The sequence below is a fragment of the Monopterus albus genome, unplaced genomic scaffold, assembly GCF_001952655.1.
Source record: "Monopterus albus unplaced genomic scaffold, M_albus_1.0 scaffold119.1, whole genome shotgun sequence".
NCBI lineage: Eukaryota > Metazoa > Chordata > Actinopteri > Synbranchiformes > Synbranchidae > Monopterus > Monopterus albus.
In genome coordinates this window covers 1-200 of record NW_018127999.1, presented here as the reverse complement: position 1 = coordinate 200, position 200 = coordinate 1, and positions in this window count along the sequence as shown.

Below are 200 nucleotides of genomic sequence, written 5' to 3'. Positions count from 1 at the left end.
AGTTTATGTTGGACATAACACTGCAGTCCATGTAGCATTTTAGTGAGATGTTAAAATTTATGCCATCAAACAGACAAGAGTTTGTTCATCTATCAAAGCATAATGTGAAATTTCTCGTTTCACATATAATTCACGGTTACTCTATAACGTTCTGTCTGTCAAGTATTTAAAAGTGAATGCAATGCGGTAGTGGCCAGAAC